This window comes from Mesoplodon mirus (assembly GCF_964341445.2).
Source record: "Mesoplodon mirus genome assembly, chromosome: 3".
NCBI lineage: Eukaryota > Metazoa > Chordata > Mammalia > Artiodactyla > Ziphiidae > Mesoplodon > Mesoplodon mirus.
Genome location: NC_138978.1, coordinates 102,781,440 through 102,789,537, shown reverse-complemented (window position 1 = coordinate 102,789,537; position 8,098 = coordinate 102,781,440).

Here is an 8,098-nt window from a genome sequence, read left to right as displayed (position 1 = left end):
CCACCCTCTAGCTGTGTGACCTTGGTCAAATGCTTGTGCCTCAATTTCCGTTTGTAAAATGAGGGGATCGAATAAGCTCAATAATTTCAAAAATTAATTTAACAGTAGAATCCTTTTTTCAATGAAATCTAAAGTAGAAGCCCAGAATATAAAGCAGATAGAAGTAGTGCTGCTGGGTTGAAGTGGGCATCAGGTCTTGCCACATCCCCACTGCTCCCCAAGGAGCACACCTCTGGGCCCCCTGTGGAGCTTGAGGGTCTGGAGGAACCCAGTTTGAAAAGCATGGGGCCAGATGCTCTCTTCCAACACGGCACTCTGGTCACAGCAGTGTCACTCTCAGTGGGTCACAGCAGGAGAGCTGTGAATCCCCTCTCAGAGGCCCCAGCCCAGGGAACTTCCGTGTGACCACAGAGTGATGCCAAGAATGAGAAATCAGCTTTCTTCTTTCTCCCCAGGGAAAAGGAAAGGAGAGGAGCTTTGGCGACAGCAAGAGGGATTCGGGTTAGACTAGACTCCTGGCAATGGTAGTGGACGGGATGAGGAGAAGGAAGTGGGCGGGGGACCCAGGACTCAGGGAAGTGCCCTCTTCTCTGACTGAAGATGAACAAGGCCTAGGGCCGCTCCAGACACAGAAGGGTGGCTTAAGTGCCCTCCACGGGGCTCTGCCTCTCCGGACTCCCTTTGACTCTGTGGTTTGGGAGGATCTAGGGGCTGCGTAGGCATTTTGCTCTTCACATAATGGCCATGTGGCGCGGAGAATGTTCGGAAATTATACCATCTGTTAATTATCCTTTGAATTGGGGTTGGGTAATGAGACTCATTTCTGCTGAAGGCCCAAGCCAATGCATGGAGAAACTGCAGCCCTCCATTCATCTCTCTCCCTTTGTACTAAAATAAGCTTGCTGGGTGGGAGAGCGCAGCAGCCTTGGCTGGAGAACTTGATTCTGGAGCCTAGAGCGGAGGCAGCACGGCTGTGGGGAGCCCCCTTCCCTGCGAAGGGCCTTTCTGCCCAAGGACAGACAGGCTGGGGATACAAGGAACCCCTCCCTTCATCTCCAGGCACGTTTGGCAGATAGTCCTTCATGGTCTCCCTGCCCTGCCCTCAAGGGGCACAGGACAGAACTGCCTCCCCAGTCCACTCTCCCCTGCTCAGCCGCTTCTCCCTACCAAAAGCAGGACGGAAACTTCCAAGTCTTCTACGCATGATGGAGTCTCAAACTAGGGCTTGTCTTGGTGGTGTCCTCCTTGACCCCTAGGGGAAGGCCTGCCTATTTCATGGAACTTTCCAGCTTAAGGAACCTTTAGATCTCCCTCCCACATGGGAGAAAACCAAGGTGCAGCAAGATCCTGGAGTCTGTTCAAATGGAACTTACTGCTCTTCTAGTCCAAACCTCAGGAGGGAAAGTGACCTGCGGGGAGAGCCCAGGCTGTCCTCCAGTTCCAATGGGACTTCCTCACCCATGCTGCTTCCTGAGGGTCCTCCAGGTCTACGGAAAATACACACATGCATAAGATGTGGCTCTCAACTGAATAAGGCAGTGTGGGTGAAGTGCTCCAGGAGCAGTTGAGATAGAAAAGGCTAAAGGAATTCAGAGGAGGGAGCAGTGAAGGTTGAGGAAATCTCAGTCTGCCTCTTAGAGGAGGTAGGACTTGGGTTGCCTCTTGAAGAATCAGGAACTGCATTCCTGGCCAGATGAATTCATCAGCAAACTCCTTTAACCTACAGGTAAAGGGTTTTCTCCAAGGTTACACAGCTAGTAAATGGCAGACCTGGGATTGGAACCCAGGCAATCTGGCTCCAGATTAAGCAGTATAAACTATGAATGAGTGAAATGTGAGTGTCACCTTGGCCGAAGCCAAGGTTGGGGTGGGTGTGGGAATTCCCTGGCCATCCAGTGGTTAGGGCTCGGCACTTTCACTGCCAGGGTCGGGTTCAATGTCTGGTCGGGGAACTAAGATCCCGAAAGCCGCATGGCATGGGCAAAAAAAAAATGAAAAAAGACTGGGGCGGGTGTGTTGTGGCCCAGCACACTGAAGGGCCAGACAGGGCCAGACTGGGAAGAACCAGGTGATCTCTGTCATGGGAAGATCCTTGTGGGCTGAAATTCTGGGACCAATGGCCTGCTTGGAAGGAGAGGTGTGGAGGGAGGCTGCTGGTGGCAGAGGTCGAGGTGACCTTTGGTGGGTGGGCGGGGCAGTTTCTCTGACAGGAGAGAGGTGGGGAGAGGCCTGTTTCTGGGCTCGGTGTTGCTTTATAAAGGGCACAGAAATGGGGAGGAGAGAACCTGGCCTCGGGGAGCTCCAGACACTGCTGCTCCGGGAATGGCGGTGGGGGAATGAAAAGGACCACAGGCCAGCAGCCCCGGGCGGGCCAGGACCTGCGTGTTCTCCTGTCCACACTCGCCTGCATGCCCATCTGCTGCCCTGCATTTTTCTTCACAGTGCATGTGTTTCTCAGCCCCCATCTCCATGCCTGGCACAGAGGGGGCGCTCAACCAGAGTTGCATGGATTCTTCATGAGGTTGCTTCCCCTCCAAACCAGTCACCATTCAGCCGCCTAAGTAATCTTTTAAACTTTTTAAATGAATAAACATTTTTTAGATTGAAAACACTCTCCCCCAATTTTTTATTTTAGAAGATGTCTAGCATTCAGAAAAATTGCCAAAATGGTACAACGTATCCCCCGGATACTCTCCACTTAGGTTCAATAATCGTCAGCACTATGCTTTCTCTGTGTTTGGAGAACAAAGTGCAAGCGAGGTGCAAACATCATGGGGCTGCCACCCTCACCCCCTCAGTGTGCCGTGCCTGAGTCAGAGCCCTAGGGGATTGCTACCACACCCAGGAGCTCGAGTGATGATTCTGGTGTCATCTTATGTCCGGCCTGATACAAATTCCGTCTTGTCCCTCAAAGGTCTTTGATGGCTGTACTTTTAAACCAGAAGTTTATGCATTACATTTGGCCATATGTCGCTTTAGTTTCCTTCCTTCTTTTCTTCCCTCCTTGCTACCTTCCTTCCTTCTTTCTTTTCTGTGATATTGACTGTTTGAAAAGTCCAGGCTAGCTCTCTTGTTGAATGTGCCACATTCTGGATTTTTCCGATTAAAGGACTTCTCATGGTGTCCTTTGGCGAGTAGTACTGTGAAGTATGAATCTGAGCATGTCGCTCCCTTCCTGATAAACCTGCACTGGGCTTTCTGATTGTGCCTTGAATAAAAGCCAACTTCATAGGGGTCCACAAAGCCCGGGATGGAGTGGCGCAGCCCCTTCTTACTCCTCCCCCTTCACTCTGTTCTGGGCACCCTGCCTTCCTTCCAGCTGCTGAATGTGGCAGTCTTAAATGTCCCCTCCTTTATGGCACATATTGAAGTTTGTTATTACAGAAAGTATTTATTTGTTAATTTACTTGGTTAACATCTGTCTTACCCGCTAGCTGTAAGCTCCAGGAGCAGGGAGAACACGTTTGCCTTAAATACCTTGTTAGTACCTAGCATGGCACCTGATAGTAGCAGGCACTCAGTAAGTATTAAGTGGATGGATGGGTGGATGGATGGATGGATGAAGTGACAAATGGCATAGAGGAGTGACCAGGTGGTCCCTTCATTCCTTGAACCACCATCTGGGAGGCCAGTTGGGTCTGTAGGGTTCTCTTTGGGCGGCCCTGAACTCATTCACATTAATCACAAAACTGTATTCCCAATGCCAGCTGCAGCCAGGAGTTGTAAACCTGATGTCCCAGCCAAGTTAGAAAGATTTTCTTCGGGACTCAAAAGGTGGCATTGGATACCTTAACCCATGATAGTTTCAGCCCGCGGTGCTGGCACTGTTTGCGGAGGGTGGCTCAATAGGCCCAAGCATTCCATACAGATGCACAGTCCATCTAAGATCCAGTTGAGATCATTTTTGGCTCCTGAGCATAGAGGGGAAGAGATGGAGCCTGAGGTTGAGCTGCGAGGAGCAAATCCCAAAGCAACATCTGTAATAACTTAGTTAAGTTTATCAGAGCAGGCCGAGGAGAGAGCCCTGTCCAGCCCTAGCCACGCTCCAGGCACCGGACTAGGTGTGAGAGGGACACAAGTGAACAAGACTCCAGCTCTGGCCTCAAGGAGCAACCAGTCTAATGTGGACAGAGACAAATGCTGTAGTAGAGCCGTATTCATTAATATCCCTGTGTGAGGGTGGGAGAAGTTAGAGAAGGCATTGTAAAGGAGGCGACATTTGAATCACCTTGAAGGGGAAGGAGGAATTCCAGGGACAGGCAGGAGGAGAGGCATTGGGGTAGAGGGAACAGCGTGAGCAGATAAGGAGGGGGCATTGCATGGTCAGTGCTGGGAGAGGTGAGTAGTCCCCCGGGGCTGAAGCAGGGCTCACGGCAGGGAAAAGAAGAGCAGAAGAGACTGCTAATCTGAACGGTGGCCACAGTTTGATGAATCCGGATCTGGCTGGGAAGTCTGGACTTTACTTCCTAGGTTGAGGGAGCCAGCTGAAGCGTTTTGGCGGGGGTGGGGGTGAGGGCATGACGTGGCTGTACCATCGGCCACAGCAGGGAGGCTGCACCTGAAGGAGGGGCTGGGGTCTGGCAGACACGAGGAGGTTGTAACAGTCCAGGAGGAGGGGAGTCTGTGCTGCAGCTGAGGACTAGGCTGCCAAGGGGCCAGATCCGGGTGATGAAGAGATTCAGTGGGACTGTGGGAGATTGGCTGCTGCGGAAGAGGAGGGGGTAGTCCAGGGTGACTCCCAGGTATTTGTTTTGGGTGCCTAAATACCCAGGGGATGGTGGGAGCAGAAGTTCAGATAGGGAGTTAGACTTTGGACTTACAGGCTTGGATCCTGGTGAAGATGCTCAGTGTGTGTTGGGGGTAAGTGGGCCAGAGCCAGAGATGTGTGAAGAAGAGATGATGGATTTGGGATGTAGAGCAGGAGAGCATACAGGGAAAGAGCAGCCAGAGGCAAGAGCCCCGGGAATCCAGCATTTCGGGGCAGGCCCTGTCTCCTTATCCTGCCCACTTCTCTAGCCCCAACTCAACATCCCCTCACCCTCTGCACTCCAGCTATTCAGGCTTTCTTCCTGCTCCCTCATGCTATTCCCTCAGTCTGGAACATTCTACCTTCCCTCTGAAGGGGTGGGGACTAGGAGGACCCGGAATGTTGATGACGTAGCAAAACCTACAAGTGTCCAGGGTTTATTTTTCTTTGAGGAAAAGGAGCCAGTTGGGATCATAATTTGACAGCAGAGGCTGGATGGCAGAAAGGCTGTTTTAAGATGGGGAAGTGTAAATAGGTTGGTAGTTGAGGGGAATGGGTGGGGAGGGGAGGCATAGGAGAGGGAGAGGGAGGTTGAAAAGACAGCTGGCTTAAGAACAGGGACTCAGGAATTCCCAAAGGCGGCAAGATCCAGGGCACAAGCACACAAGGCTGGTTTTGGAGAAAGAGTAAAAAAAAAGAATTTTTCCCCCCCTGAGACAAGATGGAAGGAGGAGAGAATGAATGCTATTCTAAATGGGAGCTCAATTCTTCCCTTTCTTTAGGGTTTAATAAAAACAAGGAAAAAGAAGTGTCCTTAAAGGGTCACACCATCTTATCAGTAATTTACACCTTAGTAAAAATAATCTTCCAGACCATTTCTGACAGCAGGCTTGTGTATGGGGAGGGAAGCCCTGGTCCAAGGGAAGGACCCTACCGCTCTCCAAAATGCAGGGCTCGCCAGCCAACCAATGAGAACAGCGAGAGAGGAACTTCCCCTCTAGAAAAAAGGGTTTTTCTCAGAATCTGAGGTTGCTGGGACCCCCTACCTCTGCCCGCAGGTCCGGGGACCCAGAGGTCGAGACTGGCAAGGTGGGCGTCCTGTCTCCTCCTTTCCGCAGACGGGGCGCCGCACTTGCTGGGGTTCTGCAACGAGAACCTGCCGGCAGCAGCCCGCCGCCGTTGCGGGGGGGGGGGGGTGTCTCTTAAAAGGGCAACGTCAGAGGCGGCTATGTCAACACCATCAGGACCTCCCTCCTTGGAGATGCAGAGTGGCGCCCCCTTTTGTGTGTATCTGGGAGGAGCTCTGGGGGAACCCTTTGCTGAGAGGTGGCTGGGGGAGTGGAGCACGCCCCTCATCCTGGCACAGGCTCTGACTTGCAGCATATTTCTCCAGGGTCCGTCTCAGCTCTGCCTGTCAGACTCCTCCTGGGAGTGCAGCCAGGGCTGCCCCAGGCCCCCAGAGGGAGGTAAGGCGAGAGGCGGCGTTCTCAGGACCCCGGGTAAACCGGAACCGCTTCAGTGAAGGAAAAGCAGGACGGGTAACACGGAAGGTGTCAGTTCCCAGGCGTGGTTTCCCCATTGGCGGTACTCGGCTAACTAAACTTCCCAGCAGACTGTGAGTTCGGGCAGGCCCCTTGGTCTCATGTTGGGTCCCCACAGTTGCCTGGCTCTTTAGATATTTCTCTCTACAAGTCGGCCTTCTAGTTGTCTGTCTCTTGCTAGAAAGGCCTAGTGGCTCCTCTCTCTTGCCTGAAGCACCCAGACCTGCATCTTGGTCCCTGAATTCCTGGGTGTGGGAACCAAGGGTTGGTAAGAGACCCAGGACTCTGACTCACTCCCTGGCGCCCGTGGGGGCTGTTTGCTGAGGTAACCTGAGCAGCTGAGGTTGGAGATGGGGCACGTCAAAGTGCCAGGGATGAGGGCATCAGCTGTGGGTTGCGGAGGCAACTGCCAGGGTGGAGTCAAGGTTATCTGGGCCCATTCCTGGTGCTCAGCTTCCAGGCCGGCCGGCCTATCCTAAACAAGGCTCACATCAGCCCCATCCCACTGCTCCAGGGAGGGAAGGAGCCTGGTTTCCAGCTCACTGGAGGAAGGCAAGCCACACCTTTCCCAATGACCTGGAGTTCCTTGAGAGCAAGGACTGTGTCCCATTCTGTAACCCCTGCTCCTAATCACACCTAGCGCAGGGCAAGCACGCAGTAAATAAGTGCCTATGTGTGTCTCCTGCTCGTGTTTTCCACCCGCAGGGAGGGACCTCAGCCACGGGATCATCCTTTCCTTCACAATTACTACTTTTCTGTCTTGTGGCTTCAAGGAGGTAGAGACTTTCAGCTAACAGACTACTTGGTGCACACAGCAGCTATTTTCCGGGCCTCCACTCACTCCTTTTTACAAGCCAGCCCACACACTGACCAGCCACAGGGAAGGCTGGCATGGGGAGCTGGGCTGCCAGCAGCACGGGGCAGGAGGCTCTCTGGATAAACAAGCAGGAGTCCAGGTCCCAGGTGCAGCCAGGTCCAGAAAACTAGTCGGGTGAGAAGGCGGGTCAGCCTGGGGTGGGGGTAGGGGGCGGAGGGTGCAGTGCAGGAGCCAGACCTGGGCCCCCAGGGGCTCAGAGCCCCAGCTCCTCCTCCCGCAGCGCTTTCAGGGCCAGAGAAAAGCAGTGCCTGCTGGTGGAAGGCCACGGGCGCCAGTAGCCAAGAGGGTAGGAGTGGGGAGCAGAGGCAGCTGTAGTGACCCCTAAGGCTAGATGGGGGTGTGCGGGGCCACTTGAAAGTTTCTAATCCCACAGCCCAATGAGCTTTTCAAACAGGAAAGAGCGGTGTGTGGTGGTGACCAAAACCAGCCTCCTGCGCACTGTGTAAACTGCCTTTCTTCAAACCAAATAGTGGAGGCTACGGGAATGTGAATCTCATCCTTCCAAGTACATGGGAGCAGCTTGCTTTTTCGTTCTTTTGCCCTGGCTTTGTTATCCCAGAGCTGGGGCACTGGCTAGAGTAGAGGCGGGCTGGTGAGCCTGCCTGGGGCAGAAGAGTCACTGTGATCACCTTTTCAGGTGCCACAGTTTTGACAGTAGCAAGATTCACAGGATCAGCCCAAGCTCCCAGTGGAAAACCAAGCACATGGCCTCTTTCCTGGGTGCTAAGCAAGCTCCAGCAGGCCTGGGGAGGTTGCTGCTTAGGGACTAAGGAAGACGAAATCAAGCTCCTAAGTTACAGGCCAGTTCAGAGTCCTGTTCTCAACCTTGCAAAGAAACACAGCGAGCATCAAGCCCTGCTGAGGAGTCAGGACTCCTGGCTTCCACCCGGCCGTGCTTTCTCATCTCCCTTACCTACCTTGTACTCTCTTCCT